Source organism: Spermophilus citellus (genome assembly GCF_964194105.1).
Source record: "Spermophilus citellus genome assembly, contig: SCAFFOLD_94, whole genome shotgun sequence".
In the NCBI taxonomy this organism is placed as follows: Eukaryota; Metazoa; Chordata; class Mammalia; order Rodentia; family Sciuridae; genus Spermophilus; species Spermophilus citellus.
In genome coordinates, this window is record NW_027672722.1 from 1,501,895 (window position 1) to 1,518,354 (window position 16,460).

Here is a 16,460-nt window from a genome sequence, read left to right on the forward strand (position 1 = left end):
ATGTAAAAGTTTGATCAGGTGTAACTATTGCTGCTGTACCATTATTTGACCCATCAGTGAATATATTCAGAGCATTCATGATAGGTGTTTTTCTTGTCATTTATGGAAAAATTAAAGGATGCAATGACCAAAAAGACAATAAAGGATTAGATGTTAAGTGGTTATCAAATGAAACATTAGATTTGCACATGATTATTGCCCAAGTATTTAACTCATTAGCTAACTCATCAATTTGATTCATAGTATATTGAGTAATAATTTTATTGGGAGAAATTCCAAACACTCCATTTGCTGATTTTATTCCTTTGAGTATTAATTGTCCTACAGCCTCAGGATACCTAGTAAGAATAGTGTTAGGAGAATAAGATAAATGTATCTAAAGTAATGGACCTTCTTGCCAAAATACTTCTGTAGGAATATTTTTTGTTGGTAGTACAATAAATAATAAAAGCAAACTTATATCAATTCTATTCAAATGCATATTTTCCATATATGTTTCAATGATTTTTAATGCCTTTCTTGCTTCAGGCGTTAACATTCGGGGTGAATTTGGATCTGATGGACCTTTTTGGATATCAAATGAAGGTCCCAACTTTCATGTTGGTATACCTAGATAAGGCCTTATCCAATTTATGTCTCCTAATAACTTTTGAAAGTCATTAAGTGATTTGAGTTGATCTACTCGTATTTGAATTTTTGGTAGACAGACCATGGTTGAGGATAATAGAACTCCTAAATAATTAATTGGAAAATTTAACTGTACTTTATCTATTGCTATCTCTAGATTATAATTTTTTAATAAGTTTGTAAGTGTGGCATAACATTCTACCAATGTGTTTTTATCTTTGTGTGCTAATAATACATCATACATATAGTGAAATATTTGTAGTTCAGGATTTTGATTTCTAAGTGGCTGGATTACTTTGTTAACATAAATTTGACACATAGTTGGACTGTTAGCCATCCCTTGAGGGAGTACTTTTTATTCATATCTCTGCTCAGGACCTTCATGATTTAGTGCAAGGATAGTAGATGCAAAACCTGGACTATCCTCAGGATGAATTGGAATTGAAAAAAACAATCTTTAATATCTATAATTAAAACATACCAGGTTTTTGGCAAAGCAGACAATTGAGGAATCCCCGATTGAGCAGGTCCCATAATAACCATTTCATTATTAATGGCTCTTAAATCTTGCAGCCATCTCCATTTACCAGATTTCTTTTTGATGACAAAAATGAAAGTATTATGGGGAGATACAGAAGGTTGTATATGTCCTTCTGCTAATTGTTGTTTGATCAGGTAATGGGCTGCTTGTATCTTTTCTTTACTCAGGGGCCAATGAGGAACCCATACTGTTCTTTCTGATTTCCAAGTAATTTTAATTGTCTCAGTGGCACTTTCTGGAAATCCAACCCATGTCTGTCTGTTCCTTGATCTATTTGTATTGGTGCTGCTATACCTTGTTCTTGTTTTTCTAATCTTTTTCCTTTCCTAAAACCTTGTCTAGCTATAATAGTGGGTGCATTTTGATTGATGTTATTTGTTAATGTCAAACCTAATTGATCTAGGACATCTCATCCCCATAAATTTACGGGAAGATTATCCAATACATATGGCTGTATAGTTCCCTCACATCCTTCAGGATCCTTCCAATCTAATACTATTGCACTTCTATGGGAATTAGTCGCCACTCCTAGGCCTCAAAGCATTTGAGTTGCTTGTTGTAATGGCCAATGTTTTTGCCATTCTTGACGAGATGATGCTAAGGTCTGCACCTGTATCCAGTAGCCCATTAAATTCATGTCCTTGAATATTTAGTTTTAGCATGGGGCGAGAATCTAAATTTAAAGAAAGCTTAGCCCAATCTACACCTGTGGAGCCTAATCCCTTGGAACCTCTTTCTACAGTATGACTGGAAAATTTATCATGTAGGCTGGGTATTATTAGTAACTGTGCTATTCTATCTCCTGGTGAAATTACTGATATACCCTTTGGAAAACTGGCTATAATTTTTATTTCACCTTCATAATCAGGATCAATTACCCCAGGATTATCATAAGTCCTTTTATAGTAGAAGAGCTGTGTTCTTCATCGATGCAGGAGTCGAGTGATCCACCGCTAAGAGTCGAGACAGGCGTAGCCCCGGAAGGAATCCGTGGCCGCAAGTGCATTCAAAGTGTCGATGATCAATGTGTCCTGCAATTCACATTAATTCTCGCAGCTCTTCTGACTGACCGCTCCAGACAGGAAACACCTCCCACCTGGGTGTTGTGGGGAGCTTGAATACCACCTTAGCCAGTGTAGAGAGGACTCACCATTCCAGGCAGGAGACTCCTTCTGCCAGGGTGTCATGGGGGAACTCCTATATCTTTGAAGCCAGGGAATAAGTTATATGCCACTCCAGGCAGGAGATCCATCCCACCTGGGTGTTAAATGGAGCTTTTATACAGCAACTGCCAGGGTACAGGGACTCGCCCCTCCAAGCTGGAGATGCCTTTCACTTGGGTGTTGGAAGGGGCTAGTATGCCCCCACAGTCAGAGTAGAGGGAACTCACCCATTCAGACTGGAGACACCTCCAACCATGGTGACAGGGTGGGGCAGTTCTTATACCACTGCAGCCAGGTTAGTAGGGACTCGCCCTTCTAGACAGGAACCCCCTCCCACCTGGGCCTGGGGGTAGCTTGTATACCACCTTGTTAGGGTAGAGAAGACTCAACCCTCCAGGCAGGAGACCTCTCCCTCCAGGATGTAAGGGAGAGCTCTTATACCACAGCAGGAAGGGTGGAGGGGAATCTCTCCTCCAGGCAGAAGACCCTTCCCACCTAGGTGGTCGGTAGGGGGACTCATATACAGCCCTAGCCAGGGTAGAGGGGACTCGCCCCTCCAGGGAAGAGACCTCTCCCACCTGGGTGTGTCAGGGAGCTTGTAAACCAAGTTATCCAGGGTAGAGGGAACTGGTGGCACAAATCACCTCTACCCTCGCTTGGTGGTATATTAGCTCCCCACAAAACCCAGGGGGGTGGGGTCTCACACCTGGAGGGGCAAGTCACCTCCACCCTGGCTGTGGCTGTTTTGTGTTCCCCCCAACACCCAAGTGTAATGGGTCTCCCACCTATAGGGGCAAGTGCCCTCTACCCTGGCTTCAGCAGTATAGGAGCTTCCCCCAAAACCCAGGTGAGAAGGTTCTACCTCAATGAGGAGGCAGTCCCTCTACCCTGGCTGCTGGGGTATAGGGGCTCCCCCAAAACTCATATAGTAGTGGGCTTTCATCTGAAAGGGTGAGTCTCCTCTCTCCTTGCTGTGGTGGTATATTGGGAGAAAGGGGAGTAAGGGAAATGAATGGTGCAGGGGGGGAGAGCTCATGGCCCAGCATAACTGCAGGGTGTCAGGATTGAGGAGCAGGGCCCAGTCTGAAGGAGGCCAAAGCCCCCAGGCAAGGGGCACTGTTACATTTTCCCAAAGGAAGACTGCAGGGCCAAATATCCCAGGTTCATCCCCTGGCTCTGGTGAACATCTTTGGAAAGGGATCTGGAAAAGGAGCCCATCAGGAACAAGAACAACAGGAGGGCCAAAGGAGGGCACAGCGTGAAGTGCTGGAAGAAGTGGGTGTGTGGGGTTCGGGTCAGGACTGAAGAAAGGAGACCAGGCTAGGGACCTAGAAGAGGGCCCAGGATAGGGGAGAGCAGGGAAGAGTGAGGCCAGGCAAGCAGGGGCTTCACTAGGCTTCTGAGATTCAAGGAAGACAAGGGGAGCAGGGAACTATCCCCAGTGAGGCTCACAGTTCAAGCCCAGAGAAGCACAGAGCAAGAAAGACCCCCAGAGGCTCAAGAGAGAAGCCAGTCCAGGGAATGGAGTACCAAGGCCCAGGGCTAGGGCAGGTGGCTTAGGACAGTGGATAGTGCTGGTGAGGTAAGGCAGGATATACAGCAGGGGAGAGGCAGGTCCGAGGCCCAGCACCACTGCCAGGTGTCAGGGTTCCTGGTGCTGTCCCAAGGGCCTAGTGAGAGCAAGAATCCCAGTGGAGGGTCAGGGATTTGTATCCCATAAGGTGCCCTAGCCCACATGAGGATCAAGGGCCAGGGACCAGGCCAAAAGACCTGGCAAGGGACAGGGGCCAGGAAGAGTGCAATGTAAAGGCACAGTGGGGGGTCATGGTGGGTGCAGAGAGGAGCAAGATTCAGGACCCAATCAAGGAGCTCAGGTAAGGGATTGACCCCACAAAAAGGTATTAGGGACTCAATGTGCAGGAGGAACCTGCTCCAGGAAAATGCAGTAGAGGAAGGAGAGGTAGAATCGGCGCTAGGATGAAGATATAGAGGGCTGCACAAAGAGCACAGAGGGGAGCGAACTAGGGGGCCAAATCAAGGGGTGCCCAGGTCAGACAAGACAGGAAGAAATACCACAGAAAGTAAAACAACCCCAGTAATGCAGTAAGGAGCTCAGGAAGCCAGGCCAGGAGACTGTAGGGCGAAGGGTCAGGGTGAGGAAGGGCTGGGTTGGCTTAGGGGAAGGTTGCTAGGCTAGAGGGAAGGAGAGGAAAGGCAGAAGATTGCCCAGAGCAAAGTCATCACTAGGCCCAAGTCCACTGCCAGATATCAAGGTTGGGAGAGCAAAGGGACACCAGGCAAGAGGCAGGGATGTATTGCCTATTAGGAATCCTTCAGGGCCCAGAGGGCAGCCAATTTCACTCTTCTGACCCAGTTGAGTAAATCCTCAGAGAGAGACCAGGACCAAAGGAGGGAAATGTGAGGGATACATTTGGTCAATGTTTCCCGGGGTGTCGGTGGGGAGCCAGCAACTATTGGAGGAGACTTGGCTAGGGAGAAGCAGGGGGAAGGCAGGGTCCTGACAATGACAAAATACCACAGTACAAGGGGAACAGAGGGGAGGCACTGGAGGAGGGACAGCAAGTGGCCTGAAATCAAGGAACAGGGACAGAGTCTGGGAGAAGGGTGACTTGGGGATCCAGCAAGGAGCCAGGCCCAAGAATGGGTAGCCAAGTGCCAGTACCCTGTCCTGAGTCCCATGAAAACAGACAGGGCTGGGGTGGGGAGAAAGGAGAGCAAGGCTAGTGGGTGGCACAGCGAGAGGATTGTTGAAGGCCTAGGTTCACTTCTGGGGGTCAGAATTGAGGAACAGGGCCTGGGCAGAGAGAGTAAAAAGACCCAGGAAAGGGGCACAGCTACATTTTCACAATGGGAGACCTCAGAGCCAAATGCCCAGTTCCAGTCCTCTGGACCTGGTGAGAATCCTTGGAATGGGATCTTTAAAACGGGCCCAGCAGGGACAGGGAAAACAGGAGGGATAAAGGAGGGTACAGTGTGAAAGGCCAGAGGAAGTGTGTTGATGGGATGCAGGCCAGGACTCCAGAAAGGAGCCCAGGATAGGGACCAACAGGAGAGCCCAGGCCAGGAAAGAGCAGGTAAGTTCGGAGTTGGGAAGGCTGATTACAGGACCCGGTTCAGGGAAGCCAAGTGGAGTAGGGTACTGGTACCATCGATGCCCACAGTCCAAGCCCAGGGAAGCATGGAGCAAGAAGGGCCCCCAGAGGCTCAAGCGAGGAGGCAGGTCAGGGAATGGAGAGCCAAGGGCCAGGGCTTGAGCACGGGGCTCAGGACAGTGGTCAAGACTTTAGAGAGATGGCAGGTTATCTAGCAGAGAGCAGGCAGGCTCCTGGGCCGGGGCAATTGCCAGGTGTCAGGGTTCTAGCTGCAGGACCAAAGGCCCAGAGAGAGAAAGGGGCCCAGGCAAGGGCAGGACTCAGTTTCCCATAAGGCACCCTGGTCCAGATGAGAATCCAGGGACAGGGACCTGGCAAAAGAGGCCTGGAAAGTGAAGGCGGCCAGGAACAGGGTAATGGGAGGGCATGGCAGGGATCTCGGTGGGTGCGTTGGGGGAAATATTCAGGACCCAAGCAAGGTGCCCAGGCAAAGGACCCACGTGACCAACCATGGATGAGTGATCCAAGGAGGAGGAGACCATTAAGTGCCAGGGAAAACCCAAGGGAAGCGGAGGAATGGTTGCGCAAGGACGAGGAGACAGAGAAAAGTGCAACAGGCACCTAAGAGAGCACACTGGCAGTTCCAAGCAAGGGGTCCCCAGGTCAGGCCCAACAGGAAGAGATTCCATGCTACACTGATTGACATGAGGAACACTGTCAGGGGCTCATGTGAGCACCAGGCCCGGGGACTGAAGCACGAAGGGTCAGGGTTACAGAGGGCTGGGTTTGCATAGGGGCAGCATGCAATGCCAGAAGGCAGAGGAGGGAAGGGAGGGGATAGCTTAAGGCTGGGTTAATGCAAGTCCATGGTAACTGCCAGGCCTCAAGGTTCAGGCAGTGAAGAGATCTCAGGACAGTGGCAGGGCTGTATTTCCCATAGGGAGCATTCAGGGTGCAAAGGTGAGCAAATTTTGCTCCTCTGCCCCAGGTGAGTAGATCCTCAGAGAGGGATCTGGACCAAAGGAGGGGCCAAAGAAGGTACTTTGAGGGGATACATGGTGTGTGGAAGTGTGGGGCGATTGGGCTGCCAGTACCCATTTGAGCAGCATAGGCTAGGGAGAAGCACGGAGAGCAGAGGGTAGGGAAGTGCCAGGATACCACAGCCTGAAGAAATCAGAGGGGAGGCACAGGAGGGGACTGGAAAAGGGCCCTGGAACCAAGGGACAAAGATAGGGTCCACAAGAAGGTTAGCCATGGTCTGAAGCAAGGAGCTGTGCTCAGTAATGGAGACCCAAGTGCTAGTACCTGACCTGGGTGAATGAAAAAGTACATGATTGTCTGTGGGATCTCTTATACCTCTGCAGCCTGGGAAGAGCAGACTGGCTCCTCAAGGTGAGAGACCCCTCCCACCTTGGTTTCCAGGCTAGCTTGTATTCTGCCTCAGCCATGTAGAGGGGATTCACCACTATAATCATGATATCACTTACATATGGGTGCCCTGTGAGGTGGGGGCTTGTGTACAGTTGTTGCCTTGGTAGCAGGGACTCACCTCTCCAGGCAAGAGATGCCTCACACATGGGTTTGTGCGGGGGGCTTTTATAGAGCTGCAGCCAGGGTAACACAGACTGTCCTCTTCAGGCGGGAGACCCATTTCACCTGGATATCTGGGGGAACTCATATACCTCTGCAGGCAGGTTAGAGGGGACTTGCCCTTCCAGGCAGGAGATCCCTCCCAAACTGGTTGTCCTGGGAGCTAGTATACCACCCCAAACAGGGTAGAGGGGACTCATGCCTCCAGGTGGGAGACCCTTCCCACCAGAGTCTTGTGGGGATCTTCTATACTGCTGCATCCAGGTTAGAGGGTACTCGCCTCTCCAAAGACCTCTCCAACCTGGGTGTCAAGGGGAGCTCATATACCACTGCAGTTAGGGTAGAGGGCACTCGTCCCGCCAGGCTGGAGACCCCTCCCACCTGGGTGTATATGGGGGCTCTTATACTACTGCAGCCAGGTAGAGGGGACTTGAACCTCCTTTCAGGAAATCCCTTCAACCTGGGTGACTGGGGGATCTCCTATACCTCCCAGCCAGGGTAGAGGGGACTCTCTCCTCCAGTTGGGAGAGGCCTCCCACGAGGATGTCCTAGGAGCTCTTATATGGCAACAGCCAAAATAGAGGGGACTCGACCCACCAGTTTGGAGAACTCTCATTTGCATAATGGGGTCTTGTATAGCTTGTATCCCACCAAAGCCAGGGTAGAGGGGACTCCTCCCTCCAGGAAGGAGACCCCCCCAACTGTGTCTGGGGAAGCTTTTATAGTTGCACATCTAGGGTAGAGGGTATTCCCTGCTCTAGGTGTGAGACCCTTTCTTCCATGGTGTCAGGGGTAACTCTTATCCTGCCACAGCCCAGATAGAGGGGATTCGCTGGTCCAGGCAGGGTACCCCTCACACCTGGGTGTCAGTGAGAGCTCTTATACTGCCACAGCCAGAGTAGATGTGACGCAACCCTCCAGGAGGGAGTCCTCTTTCACGTGGGTATCCAGGAGAGCTCCTATACCGCCACATGAAGGGTACGGGAAACTCGCCACTCCAGGCGGGAGCCCCTTCCCGCCTGGGTATCTTGGGGAGCTAGTATACTGCACCAGCAAGAGTAGAGGGGACTCCCCCCTTCAGGCAGGAGACCCCGCCCACCTGGGTGTGGGTGGAGGAGCTCATATACCACTGTAGCCAGGGTCCTGGTGACTAGCCCCTCCAGGGAGACCTCTCCAACCTGGGTGTAGCTTGGAGATTGTATAAACCTTAGCCAGGGAAGAGAGGACTCGCCCCTCCAGGTGGGAGACTCTTCTCACCTGAGTGTTAGGGGAGCTCATATACTGCAGCAGCCAGGGTAGAGTGGACTTGCCCCTCTATATTGGAGACCCCTTTCACGTAGGTATGGCGGGAGGGGGCTCATCTACCATCATATTCAGGGTAGAAGGGACTTGCCCTTCCTTGCCAGAGACCCCTCCCACAAGGGTGTGTGGGGGAGCTCCTACGCCACTGTAGCCAGGGAAGAGGGGACTTACCCCTCTAGGCAGGAGACCCCTCACACCTGGGTGTCAGGGAAACTCATATACTGCTGCAGTCAGTGTAGAGTGGACATGCTCCACCAGGCGAGAGGCCCCTTCCATCTTGTGCCAGAGTGTGCTTGTATTGCGCCTTATCCAGGGTAGAGGGGACTCTCCCCTCCAGGTGGGACACCTCTCCCACCTGGTTTTCAGGGGGAACTCTTATACCACTGCAGCCAGGGTAGAGGGGACTCGGCCCTGCAGGTGGGAGTCTTCTCCCACCTGGGTGTCCTGGGAGCTCTTATATGGCACCGGCCAAATGAGAGTGGACTCCAGCCCTTCCAAGTGAGAGACCTCTTTCACGTGGGTGTGAATTGTGAGCTTGTATATCGCCGCAGCCAGGATATAGGGGACTTGCCAAGAGACCTCTTTTACATATGTGTCAGGGTATCTTGTATACCGCCACAGCCAGGGTAGAGTTGACTTGCCCCTTCATGTGGGAGTCCCATTCCACGTGGGGGTCAGGGGGAGCTCTTATACTGCCTTAGCCAGGGTAGAATATACTTGCACTTCCAGGTGTGAGACTCCTTCCACTTGGGTGTCTGGGGGTGCACCTATACAGCCACAGGCAGGGTAGAGGACACTCTACCATACAGGCTGGAGACTTCTCACACCTGGTTGTCAGGGGAAATTTTATACCACAGCAGCCAGGGTAGAGGGGATTCACCCCTCCAGGTGGGAGACTCCTGCAACCTGGGTGTGGGGGGTGAAGTTTTATACCCCTGCAGACAGAGTAGTGGGGGACTTGCTCCTCCAGGCAGGAGACACCTCCCACCTGGGTGTCCAGGGGAGATTTTATAGCACCACAGCCATGGTAGAGGGTACTTTCCCCTTAAGGAGGGTGACCCCTCCCATATGGGTATCTGGGGAACTCCTACACCACCACAGGTGGACTAGAGGGAACTCTACACTCCAAACAGAAGACCTCTTTTATATAGGTGTCCTGGGGGGGGGCTCCTATAATGCTGCATCCAGGGTAGAGGGGACTCACAGCTCCAAGAGGGAGACCCCTTTCACCTGGGTTTCAGGGGGAGTTCTTATACCACTGCAGCCAGATTAGAGTGGACTTGCCACTCCAATCGGCACACCCTTCCCACCTGGGTGTCCAGGGGAGCTTGATTACTTCAGCATCCATGGTAGAGGAAACTCAATCCTACAGGCGGAAATCCCTGACACCTGGGTATCAGGGTGACCTCCAATACTGCCACAGCCAGGGTAGAGGGAACACTCTCCTGCAGGCAGAAGACCCCTCACACCTGGGTGTACTAGGAATTCTTATATGGCAAGAGCTAAAGTAGAGGGGACTCACCCTTCTATGAGGGATACCCCTCCCACCTGGGTGTCAGGGGAGCTTGTATACCACTAATGCCAGGGTAGAGGGGACTTGGCTGTCCATGCGGAAGACCACTCCCACCTGTGTGTGGGGGGGGCGCTTGTATAATGCCTTAGCCAGGGTAGGGAAGACTTGCACCTCCAGGCAAGAGACTACTCCTTCCTGGGTGTCTGGGAGAGCATGTATATAGCTGCAGCCAGTGTAGAGAGGATGCTCCCCTCCAGTCAGGAGACTCCATAACCTGGGAGGAGCTCCAATACCATCAGAGCCAGAGGAGAGGGGACTTGAACCTCCAGACAGAAGATCCCTTCCATCTGGTTGTCAGGGAAGTTCATATACTTTTACAGGCAGGGTAGAAGGGACTCCCATTCGAGGCAGGAGACCCCTCCCACCTGAGTGTAGGGGGAAGCTCCTTTACCACTGTAGTCAGAGTAGAGGGGACTTGCCTCTCCAAGCTGGAGACCCATCCACCTGTGTGTCAGCGGGAGATATTTTACTGCAGCAACCAGGGTAGAGGGGACTCATTGGTCCAGGGGGGAGACCCCTCCCACCTGGATGTTGGGGGGAACTCTTATACCCTTGCAGCCAGGATAGAGGGGACTCGCCTCTCCAGTTGGGAGACCCAATATCCCAGGTGTCAGGGGGGGCTCCAATACCACCAGAGCCAGGATAGAGGGGACAAGCTCTTCAAGGCGAAAGACCCGTCCCACCTGTGTGTCAGAGGAAACTCATATACTGCTGCAGCCAGGGTAGACTGGACGCGCACCTCCAGGAGAGAAACTCATCCCATCTTGGTGCCAGGGAGAGTTTGTATTCTGCCTTAGCCAGGGTAGAGGGGACTTGCCCTTCCAAGCTGGAGACCCTTCCCACATGGATGTTTGGGGGCGCAGGATTACAGCTGCTGTGAGGGTAGCTGGGACTCGCCCTGCCAGGTGGGAGACAACTTTCACTGGTTGTCAGGGAGAGCTATTATCCTGCTGCAGCCATTGTAGAGGGGACTCGACCCTCAAGGCAAGAGACCCCACACCCCTGGGTGTGGGAAGGAGCTCGTGTATCTCCAGAGCCAGAGTGGAGGTGACTTGCTCATTCCAGCGGGAGACACCTCCCACCTGGGTCTCTGGGAAAGCTGGTAAACCCTGCAGCCAGGGTAGGGTAAGTCACCCTTCGCGGTGGGAGATCCCTTCAACCTGTGTGTCAAGGAGAGCTCCTTAATCTCAGCAGCCAAGTTAGAGGAGATTTTTTCCTCCAGGTGGAAGACCCAGCCCACTTGGATGTCAGGTGGAGCTCATATAGCCCAGTAGCCAGGGCAGAGGCAACTCGAACCTCAAGGCGAGAAACACCTCCCACCTGGGAATGGTAGTAACTCCTATACAGCCTTAGTCAGGGTAGAGGGGACACGCCCTTTCAGGCAGGAAATCCCTCCTATCTTGGTATGTAGTGGGGATCTCTTATACCACAGCAGCCAGAATAGAGACTTTTAAGCAGGAGACCCCTCCCACCTGGGTATCTGGGAGATCTGGTAAACCCCCAAAGGCTGGGTAGATGGAATTCACCCTTCCAGGCCGGAGACTAGTCCCACCTGGGTGTCAGGGGAAGCTCCTTAACCACTGCAGCCAGGGTAGAGTGGACTCACCCATTCAGGCGGAAGATCCTGCCCACCTGGGTATCAGGTGGAGCTCATATAGCCCAGCAGCCAGGGTAGAAGTAACTCACACCTCCAGGTGAGAAACACCTCCCACCTGGGAATGGGAGTAAATCCTATACCACCTTAGCCAGGGTAGAGAGGAATCGCCACTCCAAGCAGAAGACCCCTCCCATATGGGTGTCTGGCAAGGGGGCATCATATACATTTGCACGCTGGATAGCAGTGACTTGCCCCTCCAGGCGGGAGACCCAACTACTGGGTGAAGGAGGGGGCTCTTATACCCCGGAAGCCAGGGTTGAGGGGACTCACTCCTTCACGCAGGAGACCCTTCCACCTTGGTGTGGGGGAGCACCTATACCACTGCAGCCACAGTAGTAGGGACTCACCACTTCAGGTAGGAGACCCCTTCCAACAGGGTGTTGCAGGGTACTTGTAGACCACCTTAGACAGGGTAGAGGAGGCTTGGCCATCCAGGCGGGAGACCCCTCCAACCTGGTTGTCATCTTTTTTTTTTAATATTTATTTTTTTTTTAGTTTTCGGCGGACACAACATCTTTGTATGTGGTGCTGAGGATTGAACTCGGGCCGCACGCATGCCAGGCGAGCGCACTACCACTTGAGCCACATCCACAGCCCCTCTGGCTGTCATCTTTAGCTCATGTACCACTCCAGGCATGGTAGAAAGTACTTGCCCCTCCTGGTGGGAGACCCCTCACAACAGAGTGTCAGTGGGAGCTCATATACCGGTAGAGGGGACTTGCTCCTCCAGGCGAGACCCCTCCCACCTGGATGTGTGTGGGGAGATCCTATGCTGCCACTTCCAGGGTAATGGTGAATCACCCCTCCAGGCGACAGACCCATCCAACCTGGGTTTCAGGAAAAGTTAGTATACTACTGCAGCCAGGGTAGAGAGGGCTAGCCGCTCTAGGCAAGAGGCCCATCCAACCTGGGTGTCATGGACACCTAGTATGTCCCTGTAGCCAAGGTAGGGGGAGACTGGCCCCTCCAGGTGGGAGACCCCTCCCATCTGGGTGTGCGTGGGGGAGATCCTATACCTCCACAGCCAGGGTAGAGGGGACTCGCCGTCCATGCGGAAGACCACTCCCACAGGAGTGTAGTGGGGTGCTTGAATACTGCCTTAGCCAGGGTAGTGAAGACTTGCCCCTCCAGGTGGAAGGAGTCTGGGAGAGCTTGTATATTGCCACAGCCAGGGTAAAGGGGACTCATTGATCCAGGTGGGAGATCTTTCCACCTGGGTATCAGTGGGAGGTTGTATACCCAGCAGCCAGTATAGAGGGTACTGGCCCTACAGTTAGGAGACCACATAATCTGTGTGTTGGGGGAGCTCGTATACCACCAGAGCCAGGGAAGAGAGGATAAATCCTCCAGGCAGAAGATCCCTTCCACCTGGGGGTCAGGAGAGTTCATACACTGCCACAAGTAGATTAGAAGAAACTCGACACTGGAGGCAAGAGACCCCTACCACCTGGGTGTAGGGGGGACCTCTTATATCATTGCAGCCAGGGGAGAGGGGACTCACATCTCTAGACTGGAGACCCTCCCACCTGGGTGTCAGAGGGTGCCACAGTCTGGCTGGGCATAGAATCCCGAGCCACTCAAGCAGGAACAAAACTTTATTTTTGAAAAAGCCGCCAATACTCCGTATGCGCCTGCAAGCCAAAAACCAGTCCACCCACACGCGCGTCTACCGGAACCGGGGGCCCCGGACCTCCCCCGGAATTCCCTCCTGCTATCCTTCCCCAACCAATGGGAACTCTCCAGGAGTCCCGTAACATGAGTCCCGTAGCAGGCCAAGGTGAACAGCAGGAGTCCAATTTCCATATGAATGTAAATCTTAACATAATCATATCATCTCAATGGCTAGCTGGCGTACCTTACAACCGAAAGTGCCATGCATCATATTATTTGCTTGTGGCTCCTAGCATCTGCCCCCTTCTGTTTAATTAAGCAACAGGCAATGTGGCTAGGGACCGAGCCTGTTAGGTATGTCCAATTCAATAAATGGTTCTTACCCGTCATCGGAAAACTGACCTCTAGGCATCAGCCTCCTGTCTTAGGTTGATACCACTGCAACTGAATCATACCCGTCACTGACTAGCGGTCCAGTATATAGCCATACCTGTGGATAGGCCTATGCACCAGTGGGGGGGTGAGGTTCTTTGCCTCACCTCTGTTGGCCCCCAAATTTGACCTTGGTGCCCATGGGGGGGGTGAAGTTCTTTGCCTCACCTCAGTTGGCCCCCAAAATTAGACCATCACTAGTAGAAGGGAGGAGGATACAGAAATGCCACGACATCAAGTCAATAGATGGCTCTTTAGGAAAAATTGCATCACTGGTGACACTACAGCAAAGATACGCCAGCACTACCATAATCCGCTGCATCAACAGATAGAGCACAATGCATACAAGTGATACATAGTCCAGGCAAGTTTTGTAAGCAGTTCAAAGTGGAGGAATCTATCAATATGTCCCTTTCCTCCCAAAATAAATCGACTCAGTGATTGAGCATTACTTGTTGAGTTATTATTCATTGATGCATCAGTTTATACAGTTTGTTGTGATAATTATTGAAGAAGTTGTAGTTTGGTTTCATCTTTGTCTTCACCGGCACTGGGATGAAAATAGGGATTGACAATGATGTTAAGAAAAGAGAAGAAAAAAAATGTAACATTTCAACAGGTATTAAGAAAACAATTTTTAGAACAATTTACATTATCCTGAACAGAATTATTAAATATAATGAAAAGGAAAGGTGAAAGTAAACAAACAGATCTGTTAACCTGCTTATTTGTACACATATTAAAACAGTCTTCAACAGCTGTTTACCCAAATTAAATTAAACCATTAAAATCACGTGAATAATAAAAAAAAATTTGGGATCCATATTTTTATGAGTGCTTCTCATATATGATATATGGACATACGCACATACAGACATACGACACAAAAGAGAAATGTGCACACGTAACATACAACATATAAGACAATAGTAGAGGCCTTGTAGATTACCTAGGTGAAATCTCCATTGCAATGTTTAAAAACTCCATAGTCAAAAAATAAAACTGATCAGAAAAACATTAATTTATGTCTGTATGAGCTCAAAATTAAAATGGAACTTTATGATGTGGGAAAAGCAATAATAAAATAGATATTGAAAAAAGCATCCTGGTTGATCACTGTCGAAGATGTAAGAATAGCCAAGCTGGAGTTCTGGATAACAGCTGATATGAATTTGAGTCAAATCATCATCTTTTTCTGTAAAAATTGTTTTGGTTAATCTCTCTGGAATCCAAATCTGCTGCTGTCCCTCCTGTGGAAAAACACAGACAGAGCCCCGACTCCAGACTATCACTGGATCCGGACCTTTCCATTGTCCTGTTAGAATATCTTTCCAAAGTACCTTAGGCTTATGTACATTTTTTGGATACAAATGTCTTTCCGCAGCACTAAGTCCGATGAATCCAAATTTAAAAATTTTAGAGTAAAAAGGGTTATTTTAAGTTTATCTTTGGGGGATATACACCCCTTTCCAATTCCCTCCTTTTCTTTTAATAAGTACATTTTAATAGTTTGATGAGCTCTTTCAACTATGCCTTATCCTTGTGGATTGTATGGAATTCCTGTTATGTGAGTAATACCAAATGATGAGCAAAATTGTTTAAAAGAGGTGGAAGTATAACCAGGACCATTGTCCGTTTTTAACTGTTTTGGAATGCCCACAGTGGGAAAATTTTGTAAGCAATGAGCTATAACATCTTTAGTTTTTTTCTCCAGCATGAAGGGAGCCCATCAAAAATCCTGAAGAAGTATCAACTGTAACATGTAAATATTTTAATTTTCCAAATTCTGGCAAGTGTGTGACGTCCATCTGCCAAATATGGTTAGGTATCAGTCCTCTAGGGTTTACTCCAAGATTAACTTGTGGTAAAAATGCACACAATTTTGACATTGTTTTATTATATGTCTGGCTTGTTCTTTAGTTATTTTAAAACGCTTTTGTAAAGTATTAGCATTGATATGGAACCTTTTATGAAAATTTATAGCTTCTTCTATTGTGGAGAAAATATGTATGTCATGTGTAGATTTATCTGCTAGTTCATTGCCCATACTAAGGGCTCCAGGCAATCCTGTATGTGCCCTGATATGTCCTATAAAGAATGGATCTTTTCTGTCCCAGATTAGACTTTGTATAGCGGAAAACAAAGAGAAAACAGTAGAAGAAGGTGAAATCCTACCAGCATCTTCAAGGGATACTATAGAATTAACTACATACTGACTATCAGAAAATAAATTAAATACAGAATCTTTAAACATCATAAAAGCTTGTAATACTGCATTAAGCTCTACCTTTGAGCTGATTGTTTGGGTACTAAAAATGTAAAAGTTTGATCAGAAGTAACTACTGCTGCTGTACCATTTTTTGACCCATCAGTGAATATATTTAGAGCATTTATGATAGGGGTTTTTCTTGTCATTTTTGGAAAAAACTACAGGATGCTTAGACCAAAAAGACAACAAAGGATTAGATGGTAAGTGATTATCAAATGAAACACTAGTTTTACACATGATTATTGCCCAAGTATTTAACTCATTAGCTAACTCATCAATTTGATCCATAGTATATGGAGTAATAATTTTATTGGGAGAAATCCCAAACACTCCCTTTGCTGCTTTTATTCCTTTGAGTATTAATTGTCCTACAGCCTCAGGATATCTAGTAAGAATAGTGTTAGGAGAATAAGATAAATGTATCCACAATAATGGACCTTCTTGCCAAAATACTCCTGTAGGAATATTTTTGTTGGTAGTACAATAAATAATAAAGGCAAACTTATATCAATTCTATCCAAATGCATATTTTCCATATATGTTTCAATGATTTTTAATGCTCTTCTTGCTTCAGGCATTAAT